This window comes from Dasypus novemcinctus, chromosome 19, assembly GCF_030445035.2.
Source record: "Dasypus novemcinctus isolate mDasNov1 chromosome 19, mDasNov1.1.hap2, whole genome shotgun sequence".
Taxonomy (NCBI): domain Eukaryota; kingdom Metazoa; phylum Chordata; class Mammalia; order Cingulata; family Dasypodidae; genus Dasypus; species Dasypus novemcinctus.
Window position 1 is genome coordinate 45,719,334 of NC_080691.1, and position 27,414 is coordinate 45,746,747.

The window sequence follows — 27,414 nt, forward strand, 5'->3', positions numbered from 1 at the left end:
GGACTTGGCATTGTCTAAATGATATTGCTGGGACAAATGCTGGACATTATATATCCTGCCACAACCCACTGAATGTACTGGGGGAGAAGGTAAACCACAATGTGGACTATAATCCATGCAGTGCAGCAGTACTCTAAAATGTATTCACCAAATGCAATGAATGTGCCACAATGATGAAAGAGGTTATTGATGAGGGAGGAGTGGGGGTGTGTGGGGTGTGGGGTATATGGGAATCTTTTATATTTTTAATGTAGCATTTTTTGTGATCAATGTATCTTCAAAAACATACTATTAAAATAATTAAAAACAAAAACAAAACAACAAAAGGATTTAAATCAAATCTTCTTCTAGGGGCCACCCTAACCTGAAGGAGACTAGGTTAAGTGCTTCTGTCCATTTCAACAGTTTTTCTTGACAAATTTTACTTAAGATTTTCTTTAAAGTATAGTTTGTTCTTTCCACTTTTCCTGATGACTCAGATCTCCAGGCTGTATGCAATTTTCACTTAATTCTGAGGCATTGGTTGACACCTTGCACTACAGCTGAAATAAAAGTAGGTTCATTATCTGACTGAGTTGTTTTGAACAATCCAAACCTTGGGATGACATCCTGGAGGAGGAACTTGGTTACCACTGAATGCGGTTTTGTGCAGAAGGGAAAAGCTTCCACTCATCTTGAAAAGGTGTTTACAAATACTAAAATATAATTAAATTTTCTTGTGGTTTTATAATAATGTTTTGGGTGACTCCTATTTTCCATGGGTTTAAGATTCCCAACCAGCAAGTCTGCATAGGCCAGCAACACACCCAAATGACCTCATTTTCCTAGTTTGTGTGGTTTGAAGCATAGGCAACAACAGATTATTATTTTCCCTTTTGGGCTGTAGGGCTACTGATCCTTTAATTTATATTCTCAATGATTACATTGGCCTTGCTATTAGCATTTCATTTGGAGCAGGGGCTGTAACCTGAATTACTGAATTTAAACAAGTTAAGGTTGGAGACAGTTTCTTAATTCATTGTTGTAAAGATCCCTTATTGCTTTTTATTTGCACTTTTCAAAGGCTGTTCATTTTTTTCTATAAGACTGTGTCAGTGGGCTATTACTTAAATCATTAAGTAATATTAATAATTAATTGGATAGTCTCTTAAAAAGGGAAGAGGGCTGGGGAAAAAATCAGAGAAGAGATGTAGCAGAGAAAGGGGGACAGAGGATTCTAAACGGGGGGAAAATCACACTTTTAAATAGGATGGTCAGGGTGGACGTCATTGAGAAGCAGCTTTGTGAGGGAAAGAGCCATGCAGATGACATGATGAAGAATATTTCTGAAACTAGGAAGAAAATTACTAAGATTCTAGAGCAAGGAAAGCAAAGTTACTAAGTAGCAAAGGGGTTGAGAGGAAGGTGGGAGGGGCAAGAACTGGTAGAACCAGATGGTTTAGGATTTTCTATTGTCTAAATTTCTAACAGAATTTAATTCTGTTTCTTTATGGGAAATGCCTTTGGCCACTTGAAAACTCTTTCATGCAAACCTATCCCATCTGGCAGTGAAGGTCAGAAGTAGTCCAATTCTTTTGCAGCTAGTATTCCAGCTGAAAATTACATTCTTTGCTCACTTATCGGAATTGTGAATGACTCAACTTAGGCTAGGCCACCTATACCTTGGTTATAGATGCTCACAGGCAATGTCATCAATTTTTAGGTTTCTGGTTTTAAGAAGTAGCCCAAAGTTTCCTTCCGCCTCCCCTCCAGGAACCTAAACTAATTTATGCCAATTGTAATGCATCCAATCCTCATATTTTAATTTTGCCATTTTTAAGTTTAATGAATTAAATCAAACAATATATTCTTTCCTTTTCATTTTTTTAAATAATGACTGTGTGAGGCATCCTTGAAGTGTGTAGCAGTGATGCATTCCTATTCATTGCCTGGTAGATTTCTATTAAATGAATATGGTACAGTTTTGAGTCAGTTTTACTTTGATGGACTTCAGGCAAATTATCTGTTTTTATTAAAACATCTATGAACATTCTTGTGCATCTCTTGGTGAACTCTTGGATTCATTTTTCTTGGGTATTATGTCTAGGAGCAGAACTGGTAGACCTGCGGCTAAAGTGTAGATAATATTGTTCTAGGTTGCTAAAGCTGCTTAAAGCAGAAATCATAAAATTTATTGGCTTTAACCATGGGAATTTATCACTTCACAAGTTTACATCTTTGAGGCTGACAAAAGTATTCAAATCATGGCATTATCAGGCAATTCTTTCTCCTGGAAAGCCAGGTGCCAGAGGTACTGGACCCATAATGTTGTTGTAGAGAAGTTGGTGTATGCGGTATCGAAGGCCAGGACACGAGAACTCTGAGAAGGAAGTTAATTTATTTTGACTGGCCAGACTCAGTGTTCTCCTGTCCTAATAATCACCGAGCCCTGAATAGAATTTTTGGGTCCCTTTTACGCAGAGGAAATAAGAGTGGGGAGACAAACGATGCTTGTATTCAAAAAATACTTCTTGTTAGTTTCTTCAAGTGTTTTATCTGAGTATTAGAAAGATTATTTCCTCCAGGTAAACTTGACTTAACATATTCCCCACATTTCAAGTCAGCTTTTAGCATGAACCCCCCACATGCCAGGTAGGCTTTTAGCACATTTGGCTTACATCCTCCCTGAATATCCATAGCCTATAGAGTTTATACTTCTCAATTGGCTTTCTAGGCATATTTGGATACAAAATAAGTTTGGATACAATTTTGAATTTATGCACAGGCTTTATTAATGTTACTGGATTTCATTTAGGTTCTTTGACTATGCTGGAGAAGATGAATTTCAAGAGCACTTTGGGTGAGTTAGGCCAGTAATTTTTTTAGGTAGGGAAGGAAGAGAAATGGGAGAAAATAACAGATAAAGGGTCCTAGGCAGAGAGGCAGGAGCTGAAAAGTGATAAAGAGGACTGATTTACAAGCTACTATTTCCCATTATAGATTATAAATGCCCAGATTTTACTTGCATGGTGATCTAAGCAGGGGAAAAGGCAGCTGGAGTCCAGGATCCAGAGGCAAGAGAGCACAAGAGAGCAAGAGAGCTCATTCATGACCATAGAACCTGTGGGTCTCTGTAGCCCTCAGGAGAACAAGTACCTGTGGTTGTATCTACTTTGGCTGTCTCTGGAACCCTGCTGAGGCGTATGTAAGGGCGACCCCTCTGATGACTTCCTGACTCTTTTTTGGAGACTCATAGCCAAATAACTATATAAACTCATTTGTCCTTTCCATTTCCCCCATTTATTCAAGGTCAAAAAGCAGTTTTTAGCACCTAATATTACATGTAGGCTAAGATATTGTGCTGGTCTGAGTTGACCCTTTTATTCAAGGTCTTTTTCTAGTTACATCATCAGCTGGTACTTGGCAGATGGCTCTGGAGTTCAGGGCCATATCAATTGGCCCTACTTTGGAGTTTGTGTTCCTGAGTGTGATGGAGTCAGACACAGATGTGATCTTTCTACACATGCCTCTTCTGTCACTTTTATTGAACTTGTGGTTGGCACTAGGGTTGGTGTATACTCAGGAGACCTGAATCTCTGAACTGTGCATGTGACAGCCAGGCCCTGAGCCTCAGTAGACTTGCAACTCTACCCTCTGGTTTATTGGACTTACCCCAAACAGCTAACAGGGAGGTGAAGAAGGTCAACCACCACACCAGGGAGCCAAGAGTGCCTGTAACTGCAAGCAGAATTGCATCCATTATCCATGTGGAATCTAAGCCCCCTCTTGATATAGAGGTGGAGTGGACATTACCATCTGAGGGTTCACAGGATGGGAGGAATAGAATATGGATTAGAGTGGACTTACTGATATTCTACCATGGAACTATCATGATTAGTAATGGAAGAAATTGTAACATTGATGTGGAGAAAGTTGCCATGATAGCTGCTGAGGATAGGGAGAGGGAAGAAGAGATACGATGTGGGAGCATTTTCAGGACTTGGAGTTGTCCTGGGTGTTATTGCAGGGACAGATGCTGGACATTGTATGTCCTGCCATGGTCCACTGGGTGAACTGGGGGAGAGTGTGGACTACAGTGTAAACCATTGTCCATGTGAGGCAGCAGTGCTCCAAAATGTATTCACCAAATGCAGTGAATGTGCCATGATGATGAAAGAGGTTATTGATGTGTGGGCAGTGGGGTGAGGGGGGTGGGGGGTATATAGGGACCTCTCATATTTTTTGAATGTAACATTTAAGAAAAAATAAAAAGAAAGAGAGAGAAAAAGAGAGCTCATTCAGGCCTTGCACCTGGCTTTTGAACTATTATCCCACACTTCTGCTGATGGCAGGGGAGGAGTTCCAGGTGTTTACTGTTTTGATTGCTTATTTCCCCCATCAATCTCCCAGAAGAGCTCCTTGGGGAATATCTGAGCTTCTCCTTAGGGAATATCTGGGCTTCTCCTGGCTTCCAGAAGAAGTCTTCTTCTGAGTGGCAGAATCTTGGGAAGGGTCTTCCAGCAGCCATCTTGTGGTTGCTGATGTCCTTGCGGACTTCCTGTCAAGTTCTAGATCCATTCTATTAATTCCCTGTCTTGCTAGCCTGCTTCCATAACTAGGCTGTTGGCTGCATCTGCTCATATTTCCCTTCTCTACATGGTTTTGTTCCTTTCAGGTCTTGCTTCCATGTCATTCTATCTCTGTCTGAATTTCATTCATTTAGAAAGGAATCCAGTAAGAGAATTAAGACCCACCCTTAATGAAGTAGGTAATATCTTAACATTATACTCACCAGTAAGATCCTACTTACAAGGGGTCCATACCCACAGTGAGAACATAATTTTTGGTGGTAAATGTAACTTCAACTATCACAAAAATCAAATACTTATTAAAAGATATTTTAAAAATTTATGTTCTCACCAGTCCCATTGATATAGATTCTTTCCAACACTTGCTACTGTAAGTCTTTTCTTTTTTATTAAGGATTTACTTTATTTTTTTATCCCCCCTTGCCACTTGCTTGCTGTCTGCTCTCTGTGTCCATTTGCTGGGCATTCTTCTCTGTCTGCTTGTCTTCCTTTGTTGCATCATCTTGCTGTGACGGCTCTCTGTGGGTGTGGGCCATCAGCTCTCTGCAGGCATGGCCATCAGCTCCCCATGGGTACAGGCTAGCTTGCCTTCACAAGGAGGCCCTGGGAAGCAAACCCAGGGCCTCCCATATGGTAGGTGGAAGCCCGATCAGTTAAGCCAAATCCCTTAACTGTCAGTCTTTTAAATGTGAGTCAAACTTTTCAAGTTGTAGTAGATCTCATATTAAATACCTGCTTATCTTGACTTTTATTTTTAACTGTGTTGTCATTTGGGAGGGGATTCAGGGAAATACTGGGAGCACTGAAATATCCTGTGTCTTGCTCTGGTAGGGGTTTCATTATTATACATTTGTCTAATATGGCTGGTGCTTTGTGTGTCCTATTTAAGAAAATGTTGCCACCAGTTTTCATTTGCAAAAATGAGCAAAATAACAGAAGTGGGCTGTCTTTTATAATAGGAATTTATTAGGGTAAAATCTTACAGTTCTGAAGCTGTGAAACTGTCAATATTAAGGAATTAACTGAGATGCTGTCTCACCAAAGGTGGGCAGCTGGCAGAGGAAGATGCTGGACTGCCAGACCCTCTCTCTGTTTTCTCTTTTGGCCTCACTTTCTCCCTGAGTTCAGCTGTGGGTAACCAGCCACAATGACTTATCTCTCCCCTTCACTCAGGGCTTCTTCTCTTTGACTTCCAGCTGCTCCAGGGTTCCAGCCTCTGGTCTCCCCCTTAGACTCTAGGGTTTCTCTGTCTTTCCACATCTGTAGTGATCCTGCATCTCTTGATTACCAGGCAGTGTAAATTGCAGTCCTCTTTACCTCTGATTATATAGGACTCCAATAAAAGGATTAATGCCCACCCTGCATTCTACAATCTAATAAAAGATTCTTAATTGAGGTCATTTTATCTAAAGTGATCTAATCAAAAGGTCACTCAATTGAATATTACCAAAGTTTCCACATAAAAAAGATCTATAAGCACAGGAACAGTTTTGATAAAGAACAAAATTTTCTGGACTCTAAAAAATCCTTAAACCCTTAAAAGAGTTTACCAAGGGCAGGGATAGTATAGGGAAAGGAAAGTCAATGCTTATGTGGTACAGAATTTCTGTTTGGGATGTTGGTAAGATTTTGATCATAGACAGTGTGCTGGTGGCACAGCAGTGTGTATGTCATAAACACTGTTGAACTCTATACTTCAAAGTTGTTGAATGGGAAATTTTATGTTGTGTGTATGTAATCACAATGCAATTCTTTTTAAAAAATCTACTGCACTCTAATGTAAGGTCTGGGTTTAGTTCATAACATAATTATAATAATATATTTAATTGTAACATATAACACAGGAATACAAAGTATTAGTTATTGGGAGAACTGTATAGGGAAGGGATATTCTGCACTTTCTACTTGATGTTTCTGTAAACCTACAACTACTCCTTAAAAAATGGATTAAAACTAAACAACAAGGAAGCGGATGTGGTTCAACTGATAGAGCATCCGCCTACCATATGGGAGGCCATGTGGTGAGCTGGCCCATGCACAGTGCTGATGTGCGCAAGGAGTGCTGTGCCATGCAGTGTCCCCTGTCTAGGGGAGCCCCACGTGCAAGGAGTGCACCCCATTAGGAGAGCCACACCATGGGAAAAAAAACACAGCCTGCCCAGGAGTGGCGCTGTACACATGGAGAGCCAATGAAGCAAGATGATGCAATAAAAAGAGACACAGATTCCCAGTGCTGCTGACAAGAATGCAAGCGGGCACAGAAGAATACACAGTGAATGGACACAGAGAACAGACAATGGGGTGGGAGGGGAGGAAGGGGAGAGAAATAAAAAATAAGTCTTAAAAAAACACAAAACAAACAAAAATGAAGCAACAACAGATAGTGAGATGATGGAGGCACTCTAAGATGTTTCCAGCTGTTTCTGGACACTCAGCATCACCTTAACCACTTGCAAACACCATAATTTCCACCATCTTCCAAAGTGGATATTTCCTCAAATCTTCTCATGAAAATAAATCTTCAAAATAAATAGGTAAGAATACCAGATATGGAGAACGGCCAAACCTCTTTGCCCTCTGAAGCATAACCCTATAAAGGAGATTTGGTGGGCAGGTCTCAACTGCTCAGTTCTGCTTTAATAGTGTGACCCTTTGATTATTAATGAACAATGATATTAGGTGGGAGACCTGCCTCACTTGGCTCCAAGTTGACAGATATCACATACCACATACCTCAGTAAATGGCAAAGAATAGAAAGACATGGCTCATTTCTGAGTTTGAATGCAATGATCCATTGTCAGGCTTTAAACTCTTCTGCCTAATCTATTTTTCGATCTATCCATATATATATTGTTTGCTTAACAACCGTTCTTTAATGATCTCTATAGTCTTGGTACTTGGAATATGTTAGTGAATGAAATAGACAAAAAATGTTCCCTTCAAAAAGATTACTTTATATCAAGGGAGGCAGTTGGTAATAGTTTTTATTAGAAGAAGGGCTGTAAAAAATTAGTTAATTATTAGTAATTAATTGCATAGTCTATTAGAAGGGAATGAGAACTAGGGAACACCAAAAAAGTAATGAAGTAGGGTAAGAGAGGATTTTAAAGTGGTGGAAAGTGGCACTTTTTTTTTTTAAAGATTTATTTACTTTTTTATTTCTCTCCCCTTCCTGCCCCCCCAGTTGTCTGCTCTCTGTGTCCATTTGCTGTGTATTCTTCTGTGTCCACTTGTATTCTTGTCAGTGGCACTGGGAAACTGTGTCTCTTTTTTGTTGTGTCATCTTGCTGCGCCAGCACTCTGTGTGTGCTGTGCCACTCCTGGGCAGGCTACACTTTTTTCACACAGGGCAGCTCTCCTTATGGGGCATACTCCTTGCATGTGGGACTCCCTTACGTGGGGGACACCCCTGCGTGGCATGGCACTTCTTGCATATATCAGCACTGCACATGGGCCAGCTCACCACATGGGTCAGGAGGCCCTGGGTTTGAACCCTGGACTTCCCATGTGGTAGGCAGACGCTCTCAGTTGAGCCACATCTGCTTCCCAAAAAGTGGCACTTTTAAGTAGGGTGATCAGGGTGAGCTTCATTGGGAAGTAGCTTTGTCATAAATTTTTTTTTTTAAGATTTATTTTTTATTTATTTTTCTCCCCTTACCCCCCAGTTGTCTGCTCTCTGTGTCCATTTGCTGTTTGTTCTTCTGTGTCTGCTTGTATTCTTGTCAGCAGCACCAGGAATCTTTTGTCTCTTTTTCTTGTGTCATCTTGCTGTGTCAGCTCTCCATGTATGCGGTGCCACTCCTGGGCAGGCTACACTTTTTTCACATGGGATGGCTCTCCTTATGGGGTGCACTCCTTGCATGTGGGACTGCCCTATGTGGGGGACACCCCTGCGTGGCACAGCACTCCTTGCATGCATCAGCACTGTGCGTGGATCAGCTCACCACATGGGTCAGGAAGCCCTGGGTTTGAACCTTGGACCTCCCATGTGGTAGGTGAATGCCCTATTAGTTGAGCCAAATCCACTTTGCATGTAATAAATTCTTGAAGGAAGTCAAGAGCCAAGAGGATGCCTGGGTGAAGAAAATTCCAGAAACAAAGATCAAAGGTGCAAAGGTCATAATGCAAGAAAGTCAAAATGGATGAATTGCAAAAGGCAAAGTAGAATAATGGAGCTGGGAAAATGGAAGGTTCATGGAGGAATAGAAATAGCTGGTTTAGGACTTTCTATTATCTAAAACTCATCACAGTATTTCATCCTGTTTCTTTAAGGTAAATGCTTTAGCTATTTGAAAATTGCTCACACACCCCTATCCTATTGCCAGTCAAGCTCAGAACGTCTGTTGTATATTTTTATACAACTTGGACCACAAATGTCACATTTACACATAAAAATGTATTTAAAATTATATAAAGTTATGGCACTTCAGGACATTTTATTTTGCAAGTGGATTTTTGTTTTAATTCTGTGACTCATGTGTATTGAAGGAGTCAATACACTCATTTCTTTCCTGTCATGGGATGCTTGAAGATGTCACTTCCCTCAGGAGTTGATTGTAAGGACAATAAAGGAGGTTGAGGGAAATCCCAAGATTCATTCTAGAAGGTGAGGAGGGGATGGGGAATGTCTGGTGGGGAAGGCAAGGTGACAGTGAGAGGCCCCCTTGTAACTACATTATGATCTTTACCAGGGGAAAAACTTTAGGAAGTGAGTGGGCTGCTGCATTAAAAATGCAGGGGGGAATCCAGGGTTAAGTGCAGACCATCCAGCTATCCATCAGAGGAGTTGAAGCTGCCCTCCCACTGTTCCAGGACTGGTCACAAGCAGGTTTTAGTTCTTTGTAGCTCAGGAACTGGTGAGTTTATATCATTGATCTCTGCACTGTTGCATCTCTTAATCGAGGAGTCAGAATCAGAAAGGGCCAAATAGTAGCATTGGCTATGTGCACCATACTAAACTTGCACTAATTTCACTCTATCAGGTTTGGCAGATTGAAAGCAGCCAAGACATTAATCGTAATCCAATGATCATGGCTTTGTTCTAATAATTTTATTTATAGACACTACCTAGAAATGATAAACTGCATCTGGAAAGTCTTCTTCCCTTTTACTTTCCTTACCCCTGTTCCAGTACAGTCTGAACTGATGTGTATACACTGCTGACCACCCCAATGACTTGGACCTTGATAAAATGGAGATAAGGTGGTGGAGTTCAGGCAGTAGGGAGTGGTGTGAGATGCCCACCACTGGCCTCAATCCTGCAACGGGCTCTGGGCCTGGAGTGTGGCCCTCCATATATTCTGTCTTCAGGTTGATTAGATGAAATGTTTTGGCAATCCCGCTGGATAACAACCACAAATCTAGTCAGGGTACAATGGTGAAGGAATGTGTGTGGAACTGAAAGTAGTTGTCATAGGTGGCATTATCTGGGCTATAAAAGTGTTGGATCTTTTTTCTTTCTATTCTCTTTTTAAAGATTTATTTATTTATTTATTTCTCTCCCCTCCCCGCCCCCCCCCCCCCCGGTTGTCTGTTCTCTGTGTCTATTTGCTGTGTCTTCTTTGTCCTCTTCTGTTGTTGTCAGCAGCATGGGAATCTGTGTTTCTTTTTGTTGTGTCATCTTGCTGTGTCAGTTCTCTGTGTGTGTGGCACCATTGCTGGGCAGGCTGCACTTTCTTTCAGTCACAGAATTGTCTCAGGTGAACTCTGGAGAAATTTCTCTGTAACATGGATGCAAAGAAACTCTAGGTCACCCTCCATGTGGCCCAGCTTGCAAAATATTGAGCCACACCAAATCAGCTGTAAACACAATTACAGGAACTGGTGGGCTAAGAAATTCATATCCTCCACATTGTTGTTCTTAGACCAAGGGTCAGCCAAGGGAAGGGTCACATAGAAAACATTTTAGGCTATGGGTGTCATACTAGCATTGCAAGGACTTTAATGCAGACTGGGTGTAACAGTTTGCAAGCACCCACAACAATAACAGTAAACTAGTTATCATGGCTATCTTCTAACAAAACTTGTTATGTGCTTTGTCAACCTGGAAAAAACAAACCAAACTGTAAGGCAACAAAAGTATTTATTTAGGACCTTAGAATTGAATTCAAGGAGAACATATTCAGGTACCAATCCAAATAATGTCCTGATGTGGAATTCCACTCAAGGTTTTTTTAAAGGAAAATAAAAAGATTATACAAAAGGCTTGTGGTTAGAGGATATTTGGGATACTACTCTTGTCCTTTGGTTTACTTAACAGTTCCCAATCTTGTAGTTTGTTTTATGGTGTCCACATGGCATGGGATCTAGAGGAACATTGTTGCTTCAGGCTTTCCAAACTTTGGCCATGTGTAGGATCTGACAGAGAACAGTGTAAGAAGAGCTCTGGCATGACCTCCTGACGCAATTTTAGTTCTCTTAGCCAGAGTAGCACTATTTTTTCTTCTTTCATTTAACAGTTTTGAGGAAAGATGGCCAAAATTTGTGAACTGAGCAACTGGATGGGTTTATGGGAGAGGGAACACTCCAAGAGGAGATCATTTTAGGAGATATCATCACTTTCACCCTAGTTCTTGCCCAGCAATTCTGGGGCACATTATGGCTTGTGTATGGCAAGAGAAGTCAATTTGGAATTTGTAGCAAATAGATAGTAAAGATATGGGACTGCATGGGAAGGTCAGGGAGTCTGAGATAATGCTGTTCTAAGAACTGGTTAATACCTTACAAGTGGACCTTTGGTGGTTCTCCTCAGCAATTTTATTGAGTGTTCTAGGACAGAGACTGCCGTATGTTATTCAAAGCTCTGAAGCTCTAATTAGACACAGCTATGTTTTTTGGGGGGGTGGATTTATTTTATTCTGTCCCCACCACCACCCCATCCCCCAGTGTTTCTGCTCACTGTCTGCTCATTGTGTCTGTTCATTGCATGCTTGTCTTCTTTTTAGGAGGAACCAAACCTGGGACCTCCCATGTGAGAAGGAGGCACCTAATTGTTGAGGTACCTCTGCTCACACAGCCAGGTTTTTAACCCCAGCCTTTAACTAGCTATTACTTCAATGGTACAGCCTATGTTCCTTATGTGTAAAGCTGTGATGATGGTAGTCATCTTAGTGTTTGGAGGAGGATTAAAAAGGGAATGATTTTTGTTATTTTAATTAAGTTCCATACCTGGCTGTAACAGAAGCCTACCACCGCATGTCTCATGATTTTTCCAAGTGACTCTCAGCATGTCCTCAGCATCCATTTGGAGCTGCTCTTCCTGTAGGATGCCAAGAGGAAAGCCCTTGTAATTCAAAGCAACATCTGCCTTCTGATGGCAACAGTGGCAACCCCAAATGGCCTAAACTTGGTGAAGAAATCACAGAGGAATGTCCCTCAGATACTCTTCCAGGTATCTTTCCTAGAATGAGCCTGGTAAACACCCAAAGACTGATCCAACCTCATTTAACCATGTTCACAATGGAGCACTGTCTCCATCGGCATGTCCAAATGACATTGGGATTTTATGAACCCAGTCATAGCAAATAACCTTGAAGACCATCAAAAAGAGACATTTTAAGCACAAAATGTCAGAGCAAGACTTTAATTCCAAGGAAGGAAATATGATCATGTTCCTTGGTGACTTCTATGGACAACATGAAGGAGACATGTAGCCAGATGAGAAGACTCAGGCAAACACTATATATGCTAGATGTGAAAATATGTGACACTTATGAAGTTCATGAAATAGCATTTGGAGTTTGAGAAGGAGAGGGGTGACAGCTGAGAAATTCATACCACCTGCCAGCACTGCCACCAGATCTTTCCCACTCTCTTGCAGCTGCAGAGTCACATAAAAGTGTACACATCCAGGAGGAACCATCCTCTGTTTGTAAAATCTGGGAATTATCATTCTAAAAAGATGAGGTGCTCTTAGAACACATGAAGGGCACTCATAAGCCTGGTGAGATGGCCTCCATATGCCAGGTTTGCAATTACAGATATTGGTCTTTGCTGATGTGGAAATGCATCAGGCCATGAAAACTTAAAAAACTTGATGTGTCTCTTTTGTCTGAAAAATTTCAAAATATCAATATCATATGTGACTCATTCTTGGTGACATTGGAACAACAGAGTCTTTTGATTTCCAAGTGCTGGCTCCAGTTTTTTACTTCAAGGAGAAAATGGAGCATGTCACCATGAATCATCAAATATTTAAAATGCCAGTGTGTTAGTCAGCCAAAGTGTTGCTGGTGCAAAATACAGAAATTTATTGGTTTTTGTAAAGAGTATTTATTTGGGGTAGGAGCTACAGATACCAGGCCATAAGGCATAAGTTACTTCCTCACCAAAGTCTATTTTCATGCATTGGAGCAAGATGGCTGCTGATGGCTGTGAGGGTCCAGGCTTCCTAGGTTCCTCCCTTCCAAGGTCTTGCTTCTCTCTGGGTTCAAGTTTCCTTCCTTCCCAGGGCTTGTTTCTCTTTCCTCTGTGTGCTTACTTCCCAGGGCTCCAGCTTTAGACTTCAGCATCAAACTCAACATTAAAACTCCAACATTAAGAACCCTCAACTCTGTCCTTTGCCATGCCTTTTATCTGTGAATCCCTTGGTGGGTGGAGACTCAATGCCCTAATGACATGGCCCAATCAAAGCCCCAGTCATAACTCAGTCATGCTGAGGTACAGACCAGATTACAAACATAATCCAACATCTATTTCTGGAATTCATAGCCATATCAAACTGATACATCCAGAGCAACTGGAAGAGTTGCTGCCTGAAAAAAACGTTATTATTCAAACTTCAGTTCAACCAGTATCAAGAGATGTAGCATCCATTATTGTGAGCATCACTCACAATAAGTGATCCATGTTTGTCTCCTGCTAGAATGAGACAATGTTTATGAAGAGAAGACTTCCAGAGTCTTGCTGCAGCATTCTGGCTGTCAATTACATTCTGTGCCCACTTAGATGAATTATGAGTGACTCAATTTATGCTAGGCAATCTAGACCTTTGTTGTAGAAGCCCAGAAGCAATGGCATCACTATTTAGGATTCTGGTTTTAAGAAATAGCCCAAAGTTTCCTTTTCCCTCTCCTTTAGTCACCTTTTTCCTATGTTATACCTATGAAAACCTATCCTAATCCCCATTGTTTAATTGTACCCCCTTTTTTTTTTTAGGTTTCAATAGATAAAAATCATAAAATATTTACTTGCTGTTAGGTTCAGTTCAATAAGGCTTGGAGACAGACCAAAATTCAGACAGGGAAAGTTTATTAGATCACCTACAAGGTGGGAGCCTGAAGTGAAAGACTTCAGTACCCTGACTGCACAGGGGGCTACCTATTTGGACAGGTAGATTTGGGTGGGGTTGGTGGAGGATATGAAGATATGCGATGGTAAAGTACTAGGTTTGCATTTCCCAGAGTAGGGAGTAACATTTTGGGAACTTTTGTTCTGAGAACTACTTTATCCCTCTGCAAGGGAGGAACGGAGCAGGGGTGGAATGGAGTGTATCTTGAGCTCAGGGTCGACAGGGCCAGATTGGAGCATGTTTTGAGCTAAGGGTCAGCATTTACAATCTAACACGTGCCTTTGTGGCCTTTTAAATAATAACAGTGATATGTATCTTTTGGATGTATACCAGTGACACATTCTTTTTCATTGCCTGGTAGGTTTCCATTAAATGAATATGGCCCAGTTTTATTTGTTGATTTTCCCTTGATGGGCTTCCTGGCAAATTCTCTGTATTTACCCATGGCAGGATAAAATAGTAGTCCTCTTTGTCTCCCTCTTCTCCTTCATTTATATAGGACTCAAGGAAAAGCATTAAGACCCACTCTGGGTTTCACAATCTGATCCAAGGCCCTTGAGTGGAGCTATCCAATTAAAAGTGATCTAACCAAAATGTCCCTCAACAGGACAGAATTTTACCAAAGTTCCCACATAGAATAGGTTTACAAGCACATGAATGGGTTACATAAAGAACAAAATTTTCTCGTGTCGACAAAAGACTCAAACCATTAAAATAGTTTACCGTGGGCAGAGATAGTGTAGAGAAAGGAGAGTTAATGCTTATGTGGTATAGAGTCCTTTCTGTTTGGGGTGTTGGTAAGGTTTTCTTCATAGATGGTTTTGATGGTGGTACAGCCTTGTGCATGTATTTCACACCATTGAATTGTATTCTTCAAAGATGTCATATGGGAAATTTGTTACATACACATAATCATAACAAAAAATTTAAAACAAACAAGTAAAAACACTATTGCCCTTGCAACACAAAGAGTGAATTCAAATGCAAACTATGGATTTATTTCATAAATAATTATAATAATATAGTTAATCAATTGTAAGAAATATAGGAAACAATTGCAAAATATTAATTATCAGGAAAATTGTATGGGTGAGGGAGGTATATGGGAACTCTGTACTTTTTGTATGATTCTTCTGTAATCATACAAATGCTCCTTAAAAAATGGATTTAATTGACCAACAGGCCATGAAATGAAGGAGTCACACTGAGATATTTCCAGCTGTTTCTGCACACTCAATATCACTTTGACCACATACAAACAGCATCATTTCCAACACCTTCCACAGCAGATATTTCCTGGAAACTTCTCAGAAGGATGCAGCTTCTGGAAAGAAGCAGAAGTGAAGATCAGTTATGGAGAATGGCCAAACCTGTTCAATGCCTGAAGCACAACTGTGTAAGGAGTTTTGGGGGGCATGTCTTGACTGAGCTGTTCTATTTCCAACTTTGACCCCTTCATTATTAATAAGCAACGACCTCAGGTGGGAGACGTTCCTCTACTTGCGTCTGATGTTACAGACAATACACACAACACACCTGAGAGAGTCAAAAGGTACAGAAGGAGCAGCTAATTTCCCAGTTTGAATGCTCTGACCCACTCAGGATTTCCATTAGGATTAGATGCCTCATCTAATTCTCAGTCTATCCAGATTTATATTGCTTGGTTAACAATGTTGTGGAATGCTTGCTCTAGCCTAGGTATTTGGGATATGGACAAAAAATTGCTCCCTTTATAAGTATTATGTTCTATCAATGAAGGCTCATAATAAACATAAACAATTAGTAATTGTTTTTTATTAGAATGAGGAACTTAAATAATCAAGAAATTATTAGTAATTAACAACATCATTTATTAGAAAAGGAAGAGAGCTGATGAAATGCCAAAGAATGTAGCCAGCCAAATTGGACAGGGGACTAGAAAGTGGTTTGAAGTGGCTCTTTAAAGTAGGGTGGTCTAGGTAGACTTCACTGAGAGGCAGTTTTGCCATAGAGTCTTTAAGTAAAGGAAGGAAAGAGCAAAGAGGATGTCTGGATAAAGGAAACTCCAGAAACAAGGATCAAAGATGCAAAGTTCCTAAAACAAGGAAAGCAAAATAGAAAGGCTGAGTTGCAAGGGCAAAGTATGAGGAGGGAGCAAGAAGGCAGGAAGGTTCAGGTGGGGTAAGGCAGGTTGGTTTAGCACTTTCTATTGTTTAAAGTTCCTCACAGGATTTCATCCTGTTTCTTTATGTTAAATTCCTTTGGCTACTTGTAATTTGCTCACACACTCCTCTCCCATGCCCTATTAGGCACAGAATGCTGTTGTATATTTTTATAAACCTTGGACTTCACTTGTCACATTAACAAAGAAAAATGTTTTTAAAATTTTGTAAAGTTATGAAACTTTAGAACATTTGATTTTATAGTGGTTATCTGTTTTAATTCTGTGACTCATGTGCATTGAAGGAATGGATATAGTCATTTCTTGCCTATCATGAGAAACTTGAAGGCCTTCCTTCCCTCAGGAGCTGAATTTAAGGACAGTAAGGGGGGTTGAGGGTAATCCCAAGATTCAGTCTAGAAACTGGGAGATGGGATTGGCAAGGTCTGGTGATGGATGGCAAGAAGACAGTGAGAGGCCCCCTTGCAGCTTCATTATGATCTTGTAGCAGGGGAACTGCCTTAGAAAGGGAGTGAGATGCTGCTTTAAAAATGCAGGGGGGGATCACGGGTTAAGTGTGGACCACCCACACATCCATCAGAGGAGTTGAATCTACTCTACCACTGTCGTAGGACTGGTCACAGGCAGGTTTCAATTCTTTGGAGTTCAGGAACTGGTGAGCTTATATAATCAGTCTTCTCCAAGTTGCTCTTAATCCAAGTGTCAGAATCAGAAAGGACCACACAGTTTAGGCTATGTGCACCATACTAACCTGCACTAATTTTACTCTTTCAGATTTGACAGATTGAAAGTAGCTAAGACATTAACTGTAATCCAATGATCATGGGTTCATTCTAATAAATCTTTATTTATAGACAATATCTACCTAGAAATGATAAGCTGCATCTGGAAAATCTTCTTCCCTTTTATTTTTCTTACCCCTGTTCCAGTATGAACAGATGTATGGATACTGCTGCCCACCCCCAACAGCTTAGGACACTGATAAAATGAAGATAAGGTAGTGGGGTTCAGGGAGGTAGGGAGTGCAGGGAAATGCCCACTACTGGCTCCAATCTGGCAATGGGCTCTGGACCTGGAGTGTGGCCCTCCATATATTCTGTCTTCAGATTGAGTAGATGAAATATTTTGGCAATCCCACTAGACAATGACCACAAATCTAATCAAGGTAAATGGTGAAGGAATGTACTTGGAACTGAAAGTCATGGTCATAGGTGGGATTATCTAGGCTACAAAAGGGTTGAATCTTGACCTGATGTCCTGACCACGACCATCTTTGGGAGAGCAAGGGGAGAGTTGTTCAGACACAGAAGACTCTCAGGTGAATTCTGGAGAAATTTCTCTGCGATGTGGATGCAAAGACACTCAGTTCACCTTCTCTGTGTTCCAGATTGCAAAATATTGCACCATGCCAAATCAGCTGGACAACTGGTGGGCTAAGAAATTTGGTATCCTTCACTTTGCTGCTTTTAGAGCAAAGGTCAGGTCAGGCAAGGGCCACAGAGTAAACATTTTAGATTATGGGAATCTTACTAGCATTACAAGGACTTTAACACAGCCTAAGTGTAATAGTGTGCAAGCACTGAAACACTAACAATAAATTGAATTTCATAGCTATGTTCTAAAAAACCTGATTTATGGACACCATCAACTTTGTAAAAACAATCTAAGTGCAAGACAACAAGGATATTTATTTATTTAGGGTCTTAGAATTGAATTATTGGAGAATATAGTCAAGTAGCAACGTAAATCAAGTCCTAAGGTGGAATTCCATGTAAGTTTTTTAAAGGAAAAGAAAAAGATTACATAAGAAGCTTGTGGTTGAAGGATATTTGGTTTACCACCATTGCATTTTTAACTGAGTCCTTAATCTTATAGTTTGTTTTATGGTGTCCACATGGCAAGGGGTTTGGAGGAACATTCTTGCTTCAGGTTTTTTGCACTTCGGCCATGTGTGAAATCTTGCAGAGAACTGTTTAAGAGTAACTTCTAGCATGACCTCTTGACTCAATTTTCATTCTTTCAGCCAAAGTAGTTTTATCTTATATTCTTTCATTAAATAGTTTCGATGAAAAGATGGCCAGTTTGTGAACTGAACAACTGGATTGATTTATGGGAAAGGGAACACTACAAGAGGAACAGGGCTTTAGGTGGAATGTGGACAATAAACTTGCTGAGGAAATTCAACCCTCCAAGAGGGTCCACCTGGTTCTGGGACCAGGAGGAAGACTGTAGGGTACCATTGACACAGCATTTAAGAGACATTCTCTCTGAGATTTTGAACATCCATCCTTCAATCCTGTGCCCTAGGTTCCTCACTCACTCACCATAGTTCCCACCTGGCAATCCTGGTGCACAGTATGACTTGTGTATAGCAGAAGTCAATTTGGAATTAGCAGCAAAACATAGTAAAGATATGGGACTGCATGGGAATGTCAGGGAGTCTGAGAGCTAATGCTGTTTTAGGAACTGGTCTTAGTAACTTAAAAGTGGACCTTCCTGTGTGGATTTCCCTCAGCAATTTTATCTAGTGTTGTCTAGAACAGAGATGGCAATTCAAAGCTCTGAAACTCTAATCAGACACAGTTAGATTTTTAGTTCCGGGTCAGCATTTAACTAGCTGTCACTTCAGTAGTTTCATCCTGAATTCCACGCATATAAAAGAGGCATAGTGGTAGTCATCTCAGTGTTTAGGGGAGGATTAAACAAGGGAATGGTTTTTGTTATATCAAATAAATTCTGACTAATGTCATGTGGCTGTCCTTAGGTGGCAATTTACAGATAGAAAGCCCTGGAAGTTGAAGGGACCAGTGGTTTCAAGCAAAAAAAAAAATTGTAAAATGGCAGACCTCTTGTGTGAGAAGATCAGGAGCCAGCAACATGGATGAAGAATGGCAAAGAATGGCAAAGGATTGAAATGGCAAGGAGATGAAGATGGTGACATGGTCTTTGTTGGTGTGGAACATATCAATGGAGATGCCGACTTTGTCTTTGATAAGGAGATCTCATGTACGAAGGTCATCATGTTAAAGATGCTGATTAGTTACCCCAGGCTCAAATCCAAAACATCGGAAACATTCTTTTGCATCTGCAGAGTCACACTGAAAGTGTACACAGAATCCTCAGGATTGGGGAATGAACTATGTACATTGTATGTCTACTTTACATTGTATGTACATATGTATGTCTGCTTTACTATGTAAGTAGGCTTACTGGTGTTCTATGATAGACTTACTGTGATTCTAGCAATGTACGAACTTATATCATTGATTATAGAGGCAATGGCCACTGGGGATTCTGAGGGCAGGGGGAGGGAAAACAGGTGTAATATGGGGGCATTTTTGGGGCTCGGATTTGTAACAAATGTACCACACTAATGAAGAATGTTGTTAATGTGGGAAAATATGAGAGGTGTAGGGTGTGGGGCATATGGGAATCCCCTCTATTTTGTATGGAACATTTATGTAATCTAAGTATCTTAAAGAAAAAGAAAGTATACACATCCCAGAATACCTTCCTTTGTTAGTAAAATCTGTGAATTGTCATTTGAAACCGATCAGGTTTTCTTACAACACATGAAGTATACTCATAAGCCTGGTGAGATGGCCTACATGTGCCAGGTTTGCAATTACAGATCATCCATTTTTGCTGATGTGGAAATGCATTTTAGGGCATGCCATGTAAAGCCCAAAAACTTGCTGTGTCCTTTCCATCTGAATATTTTCAAAACGGCAATATCATATGTGACTCATTCTTGGTGACACTGAAACAATAGAGTCTTTTGGTGTTCCAAGTGCTGCCTCCAGTTTTTTACTTTGAAGGAGAAAATGGAACACATCATCGTGCATGAATCATTATTTAAAATGCCTGAGCAACTGGAGGGGTTGCTGCCTGAAACAAAGGTTATTATTCAAACTTCGGTTAAACCAGGATCAAGAGATGCAGCATCCATTATGGTGAGCATCACTCACAATAAGTGATCCTAGTTTGTCCCTTGCTAGACCAGAGAGACAATGTTTATGAAGAGAAGTTGTTCCAGACTCTTGCAAGCTAGCATTCCAACTGACAATTACATTCTGTGACAACATACAGGAATTATGAACAACTCAGGTTAGGCTAGGCAATCCAGGCCTTGGTTGCATACATATAATCACAATACAATTCTTCAAAACAAACAAGGAAACAAAAGCTATTGCCTTTGCAACACAAAGAGTGAATGTGAACGTAAACTGTGGATTTTGTACACAGCATAATTACAATAATATATTCAATAAATTGTAACAAACGTATCACATGAATGCAAAATATTAATTATCAGGAAAATCGTCTGGGTGAAGGAGGTATATGGAACCTCTGTACTTGTTGCATGATTCTTTTGTAATCCTACAAGTACCCCATAATAATGAATTAAACTGAGCAAAAACAGGTAATGAGATGAAGTCACTCTAAGGTGTTTCCAGTTGTTTCAGAACACTCTACATCACTTTTACCACATGCAAACACTATCATTTCCAATACCTTCCAAATCTGGTATTCCCGAGAATTCTCAGAAGGATGCAGCTTCTGGAAATTAGCAGGAATGAAGATTAGCTATGAAGAGTGGCCAAACCTGATTGCTGCTTGAAACACAGCTGTGTAAGGAGTTTTGGGGGGCATTTCTTGACTGTACATCTCCACTTCCAACTTTTACCCCTTCATTACTAATGAGTGACGATGCAAACCTCAGAGAATCACAAAGTACAGAGGGATGTACCTAATTTCTCAGTTTGAATGCTCTGATCCACTCTCAGGATTTTATTCTGACACCTAATCTCATTCTCTGTCCATACAAATACATATTGTTTTGTTAACAATATTCTTGAACACTTTCTGTGTTCTCAGTAAATGGGATATGTTAGAGAATGAAATAGACAAAAAATTGTTCTCTTCAAAAGGATTATGTTCTATCAAGGGAGGCACACAATAATCATAATTAATTAGTAATTACTTTTTATTAGAATGAGAAATTTAAATAATCAAGTAATTATTGTTAGTCCTGAAAGCTGGGCCTTTGGGGAAAACCAGAGACTTAGAGAAATAAAAAAGTTTAACACAAGAGTTAAGCAGAATTTACATTTATTATGTCTACAGACAGGAGCTAAGGTCAGTCTAAAGCAACTCAGACCCAAATCCCCATGCTGCAGTTTTACTCTTGCTTAAATACCTTAGTTACTAATGCTACTATGCTAAGTTACTACTCAGCATTTGTTTTGATTATGCTTTACCTTTTATGTATATAGACATAAAGTTGTATGATTAATATGTTCATGAAATCATGCTTGTACATACATTGCATGATCAAAAAAGGGGCTGATAACTCCACCCCTGGGTGGAAATTTTACTGTTAATTAAGCAAGTTGAAGTGAGAACAGCAAGCAGCTTCTTCTGGGTAAGTCCAGCCAACTGGTTGAAGCTGGTTTTTATGCTTCATTGCTTAAACAGGATATTCTCCACCATAAGAACTGGAATTTGGCACTGAGAAAGGGTTGTATCTCATTATCTTCTAATTTACAAATAATTCTTACTATTGTATCCTAGCAACCAGAAGAGAAACAAGTTACTTTCAGGTATTTGGTCATCCTACATCCATCATTATTAGTAATTAACAACATTATGTTAGAAGAGAAAGAGGGTAGATGGAATGCCAAAGAAGAAAATTAGCTGTGCAAGTTGGACAGGGGACTGTAAAGTGGTTTAAAGAGGCACTTTTAAGGAGGGTGATCAAGGTGGACTTCATTGGGAAGCAGCTTTGCCATAGAATCTTTAAGTAAGGGAAGGAAGGAGCAAAAAAGATGTCTGGATAAAGAAAACCCCAGAAACAAGGATCTAAGGTGCAAAGGTCCTAAAGCAAGGAGGGCAAAATAGCTGAGCTATAACGGCAAAGTATGAGGAGGGAGCAAGAAGGCAGGAAGGCTCAGGTGGGGTAAGGCAGGTTGGTTTAGCACTTTCTATTGTGTAAAGCTCCTCACAGGATATCATCCTGTTTCTTTATGTTAAAAGCCTTTGACTACTTGAAATTTGCTCACAGACCCCTATCCCATCTCCATTCAAGCTCAGAATGCTCTGTTGTATATTTTTTATAAACCTTGAAATTCATTGTCACATTAACAAGGAAAAATGTTTTAAAATTATATCCATTTATGGCACATGAGGGCATTTTATTTTGCAAGTGGTCATCTGTTTTAATTCTGTGACTGGCACATACTGAAGGAGCGAATACACTCATTTCTCGCCTGTCATGGGAAACCTGAGGCCTTCCTTGCCTCAGGAGCTGAGTATAAGGACAGAAAAGGAGTTTGAAGGAAATGCCAAGATTCAATCTAGAAGGTGGAGGAGGGGATGGGGAAGTCTGGTGGGTGAGGGCAAGGAGACAGTGAGAGGCCCCCTTGCTGCTCCATTATGATCTTGTACCAGAGGAAATGCCTTAGCAAGTGAAAGGGCTGTTGCATAAAAAAGGAAGGGGGAATTAGGAGTTAAGTGTAGATCACCCAGCTATCTATCAGAGGAGTAGAACCTGCTCTACCACTGTCCTAGGACTGGTCACAGGCAGGTTTCAGTTCTTTGGAGTTCAGGAACTGGTGAGTTTATATAATTGATCTCTATGTTGCTTCTCTTAATCTAGGAGTCAGAATCAATAAGGTCCAAATAGTAAATAGCGTAGGCGATACAAGCCATATTTGCTTTGCACTAATTTCACTCTATCAGGTATAGCAGTTTGCAAGCAGCCACACATTAAGATTAATCCAATGATCATGGCTTTGTTTTAGTAAATCTTTATTTATAGACAGTCTACCTAAAAGTAATAAACTGCGTCTGAAAAGTCTTCTTTACTTTTATTTTCCTTACCCCTGCTCCAGCACTGCCTGAACAGATGTGTGGACCCTGCTGCCCACCTTAAAAGCTCAGGACCCTGGTAAAATGGAGATAAGGTGGTAGTGCTCACAGCAGTAGAGCCTGGAGGGAGACACCAAACACTGGTCCCAATGCTGCAATGGGATTTGGGCCTGGAGTGTGGCCCTCCATATATTTTGTCTTAAGATTGATTAGATGAAATATTTTGGGAATCCCACTGGACAATAGCCACAAATCTAATCAGGGTACAATGATGAAGCAATGTGATTGGAGCTAAATGTAGCTGTCATGGGTGGTATTATCTGGTCTATAAAAGGGCTGGATCTTCTGCCCTGACCTCAGACTACCTTCAAGAGAAAGGGGAGAGTAGTACAGCTTCTCAGGTGAACACTGGATAAATTTCCTCTGAGACATGGAGACAAAGACATTCTAGTTCACCCTCCCTGTGGCCCAGATTCCAAAATAATGAGTCAGACCAAATCAGCTGGATACACAACTACAGGAACTGGTGAGCTAAGAAATTCAGTATCTTCCACACTGCTGCTCTTAGACAAGGGACAGCTAAGGGAAGGACCACAAAGTAAACATTTTAGGCTGTGGGGGTCATATTAGCATTGCAAGGACTTTAACAGCCTGGTTGTAACAGTGTGCAAGTACTGAAGCAGTAACAGTAAATCAATTTTCATAGCTATGTTTTAAAAAACTTAATTTATGGACACCATCAACCTTGAAAAAACAATGTAAGTGCAAGGCAACAAAAGCATTTATTTGGAATCTTAGAATTGAAATCTGGGAGACTATTTCAGGTAGCAATCCAAATAATGGCCCAAGGTAGAATTCCAGGCAAGATTTTTTGAAGAAAAAGGAAAACATTACGCAAGAGGCTTGTGGTTAAAGGATATTTGGGGTACTACTCTTGTTCTTCAGTTTACTTAACTGTGTTCTTAATCTTATAGTTTGTTTGATGGGGTTTGGAGGAACACTCTTGCTTCAGAAGTCTTTCCAAACTTTGGCCATGTGTGGAATCTGACAGAACTGTGTAAGCATAACTTCTAGCATGACCTCCTGATTCTATTTTAATTCTCTCAGCCAGAGTAGCTCTATTTTATCTTCTTTCATTTCACAGATTCAAGGGAAAGATGGCCAAAGATTGTGAACTGAGCAACTAGTTTGGTTTATGGGAAAGGGAACACTAGAAGAGGAGTAGGGCTTTCAGGGGAATGTGGAAAACAAGCTTGTTGAGGAATCTCAACCCTCCAAGAGGGTACACCTGGATCTGACTAGCTAGAACACAGTTGGGTACCAGTGATTCAGCATTTAAGAGGTTTTCCCTCTGAAATGTTGAACATCCATCCTTCGATCTTGTGCCCTATGCATCTCACTCTCTCAGCATAGCTCACACTTGGCAGTTCTGGGATACAGTATTGCTTGTATAAGGCAAAAGAAGTCAATGTGGAATTAACAGCAAATAGATAGTAAAGATACAGGATTGCATGGTAATGTCATGGAGTCTGAGAGCTAAGGCTGATTTAGGAACTGGTCTTAGTACCTTACAAGTGGACCTTCCTCTGTGGATTCCCCTCAGCAATTTTATTTAGTGTTTTCTAGAATAGAGACTGCAACATGTTATTCAAAGCTGTGAAACTCTAATCAGACACAGCTAGGTTTTTAATTCTAGATCAGCCTTTAACTAGCTTTCACTTCAGTAGTTTCAGCCTGTTTTCCTCACGTGTAAAGCAGGGATGATAGCGGCATCTCAGTATTTGGGGGATGATTAAAGAAGGGAATGATTTTTGCATTATCAAATTCTGACTAATGTCATGTGGTTATCCTCAGGTGGCAATTTACAGATAAAAAGCCCTGGAAGTTGAAGCAAAAAAAAAAAAACAATTATAAAATTGCAGATCTCTTGTGAAAGAAAAATCAGCAGCCAGCAGCATGGATGAAGAATGGCAAAGAATCCAAATGCTAAAGAGATGAAGATAGTGATGTGATCTTTGCTGTCAGTAAAGATGCTGATGTTGTCTTTGATAAGGAGATCTCACATCTGAAAGCTGTTATGTCAAAGTTTCTGAACAGTTACCCCAGACTTAGGCCCTAAAAGAAGGAAACACTTTATGAGTCATAGTAGCATTCTTGCATGGAAGCCTGTAACAGAAGATGACCCAACTTCGAAAGCATTAGTCAATTTGCAGGTTTCTCAACCTGAATCCAGATTGACAGCCAATCCCATTGTTATGGAGCATTCATCCAAACTTGGTTGTAACAGGAGCCCACCAGCTGTCATGCCTTGTGATTCTTCCAATTGGCTCTCATCATGTCCTCAGGATATAGTTGGATCTGTTCTTTCTAAAGGAGACAAGGAAGAACATTTTCATAAATCAAAGCAACAACCTCCCTTCTGATATTAACAGTGGCAACCCCAAAAGGCCTAAATACAGTGAAGATATTGCAGAGTAATATTCCTCCAAAACATTTTCAGGTATCCTTCCTGCAATGAATCCTGATAAACTCCCAAAGATTGATCAAACCTTCTCTAAACATGTTCACACTGGAGCACTTTCTGCATTGGCATGTGTAAATGACAAGGCACATTGGGATGTTATGAATCCAGACATAGGAAATAACTTTGAAGACCAACAAAAAGAGACCATTTAAGCACAAAAAGTCTTTTAATTCCAAGGAAGGAAATATGATCATGTTCCTTGCTGACTTTCTTTGAACAGCATAAAGGAGATGTGCAGCCAGAAGAGAAGACTCATGTGAACTTTCAGTGTGCCAGCTGTTTGAAAGTTCTAAAAAATGTAAGGTTTATGAAGCATATCAAACAGAATTTGGAACTTGAGAAGGAGAGGGATGACAGCTGGGAAAACCACACAATTGCCCACACTGCCACTGGCTCTTTCCTACTCCCTTCCAGGTGCAGAGTCACATTGGAAGTGTACATATCCCAGAGGTACCCTCCTTTTTTCAGTAAAATCTGTGAATTGTCATTCAAAACAGATCAGGTTCTTTTCTAGCACATGAAGGACACTCATAAGCCTGGTGAGATGCCCTACATGTGTCAGGTTTGCAATTACAGATTGTTGATCTTTGCTGATATGAATATTTTAGGGCATGGCATGAAAACTCCAAAAACTTGCTGTGTTCCTTTTTTCTGAGTATTTTCAGAACAGCAATAAAATATGTGATTCATTCTTGGTGATATTGGAACAGCAGAGTCTTTTGGTGTTCCAAGTTCCAGCTCCATGTTTTTACCTAGAAGGAGAAAATGGAGCACATCATCATGAATCATCAAACATTTAAAATGCCAGAGGAAATGGAAGTTCTGCTGCCTGAAGCAAAGGTTATTATTCAAACTTCAGTCCGATCAGGATCAAGAGATGCTGTATCCGTTATCTTGTGCATCACTCACAATAAGTCATCTCAGGTTACCCCCTGATAGAACCAAAGAGACAATGTTTATGAACAGAAGACTTTCCAGATTCTTGTAGTACACCCTCTGACAGTTACATTCTGTCACAACTTGCAGGAATTATGAGTGACTCAGGTTAGGCTAGGCTATGTAGACCTTGGTTGTAGATGCTTATTAGCAATGTCCCCAACTTTTAGGTTTTTGGTTTTAAGAAGTAGCCCAGGATTTCCTTCCTCCTCCCCTCTAGTCATGTTTCTCCTATATTACACCTATTAGAACCTATCCCCATCACCAGTTTAATTTTACATGTTTTTAAAATTTGAAATAAATATATATGTGCTGTTGCCTTCATTTAAATAATGCCTGTGAGATGTACCTTTAGGGTATTAAGCAGAGCAGCATTCCTTGTCATTGCCTGGTATTTCCATTAAATATATATGTCACAGTGTTATGTGTCCATTTTCCTTTGATGGCCTTTCAGGCAAGATGTGTGTCTCTTTATTAATGCTGACTTGAAATTTCTTTTGCATCTCTTGGTGGGCATGTGGATTCATTTTCTTGGGTATATATATCTATGAGAAGAATTATTAGAATTTCAGTAAAAGTATAAATACTATTATTCTCCTTTGCTAAAGCTGCTCACAGTAGATACCATAAAATGTGTTGTCTTTCACCATGGGAATTTATGAGCTTATAAGCTAACAGTTTTGAGGCTGAGAAAAATCTCCAACAAGGCATCATCAGGGTATTATTCTCCCTGAAAACCAGCTGCCAGTGGTTGTGGACTCTTCTGTCACACAGGAAAGCAAATGGCTGCATCTACTGGTATCTCTCTTCTGTACCTGGTTTTGTTCCTTTCATATTCTTGCTTCCATGTTTTCTGTCTCTTTGTCTGAATTTCATTCTCTGACAAAGGAATCCAGTAAGAGGATTATGATCCACTCTGACTAAAGTGGGTCACATCGTAAGTTAACATCATAATCACTATAAGATCCTACTTACAATGTGGCTATACCCATAGGAATGGATTATCATTAAGAACACAATTTTGGGGGTACATGTATCTTCAACCAACACAATGATCAAATACTT

General features: G+C 40.1%; 1 pseudogene; it reads left to right on the forward strand.

The window, feature by feature from the left end:
* The first annotated feature begins 18,907 nt into the window (after window positions 1–18,907).
* Window positions 18,908–26,349, forward strand: LOC101427286 (zinc finger protein 280A-like; annotated as a pseudogene).
* The last annotated feature ends 1,065 nt before the right edge of the window (window positions 26,350–27,414 follow it).